Consider the following 1,218-nt stretch of genomic DNA (forward strand, 5'->3'; position numbering starts at 1 on the left):
TTAACTCTATATGTAGCTAGAGAATCAACCTTCATCGACAGCGCTTGGAGCTGCGCTGCAATAGCGGTGGCTGCATCGACTTCCAGAATACCTGCTACCTTCCCAGGCATCATCCTCTGAGTTGGGTTTTGGTGCTCATTTGCAGCCATAGTCTCGATAAGATTATAAGCCTTAGTATAGCTTTTGGCCCACAAGGCGCCTCCAGCTGCTGCATCGAGCATGGGCCGAGATTGGGTCCCCAAACCTTTATAGAAACCAGTGATCACCATCCAATCGGGCATTCCATGATGTGGACACTTTCTCAACATTTCCTTGTATCGTTCCCAAGCTTCGCACATAGATTCTATAGGTTACTGCGCAAACTGAGTAAGAGCACTCCTCATAGCAGCAGTCCTTGCCATCGGATAAAACTTCTCCAGAAACTTTTGTGCAAGATCTTGCCAAGTAGTGATGGACCCAGCTGGTTCAGAATGTAACCAGTCCTTAGCTTTGTCCCTCAGTGAGAATGGGAAAAGCCTCAGCTTGATAGCCTCATCAGTCACGCCATTATACTTGAAAGTACTGCAGATCTCGACAAAATTCCTTATGTGCATGTTGGGGTCTTCAGTCGCAGCACCTCCAAAAGAAACAAAATTCTGCACCATCTGAATAGTGCCCGGCTTGATTTCAAAGGTGTTAGCTTGAATAGCCGGATGAAGAATGCTTGACTGAATGTCATCAATTTTAGGCCGAGAAAAGTCCATAAGAGCTGGATCGGCCTGAACAATACGATCACCCATGATTACTGGTTCTTTTTGCTCACTTCCTGAATCCGAATCTTCAAAATCTATCTTCTCCGGAATATCAAGAACTTCGTCTGTCTCCTCAGCTGTATCAAAAGTCCTCTTGCGAGTACGAGAATGAGTTTGCATAAACGCTCGCTAAAGTACCTGAAACACAACCAGAATCAATAAGTAACAATTACGTCTTAATCACTGAGTCCTAACGACCAATGATGGTAAGTACATAAACTAAACAAATACGCCTAGTCCCCGGCAGCGGCGCCAAAAACTTGTTAGGGCGAAAACACGCGCTAATATTCATGCAAGTATACGCATTCGCAAGTAATATAGAATACTTTCTAGTTCGTTCCCACAGAGACTCAGACTAATTATTGTTCAATTAAACTCACTCACCAATGTATGATTACTTCTCAATATTAAGACACTAACACTTAGA

General features: G+C 43.8%; 1 non-coding gene across 1 annotated transcript; it reads left to right on the plus strand.

Annotated features, from left to right (window-relative positions):
• The first annotated feature begins 279 nt into the window (after positions 1-279).
• Positions 280-386, plus strand: LOC141669709 (small nucleolar RNA R71). Its single transcript, XR_012553976.1, has one exon. It is a non-coding gene; the product is annotated as a small nucleolar RNA R71 (small nucleolar RNA).
• The last annotated feature ends 832 nt before the right edge of the window (positions 387-1,218 follow it).

This window comes from Apium graveolens, chromosome 6, assembly GCF_009905375.1.
Source record: "Apium graveolens cultivar Ventura chromosome 6, ASM990537v1, whole genome shotgun sequence".
Taxonomy (NCBI): Eukaryota; Viridiplantae; Streptophyta; class Magnoliopsida; order Apiales; family Apiaceae; genus Apium; species Apium graveolens.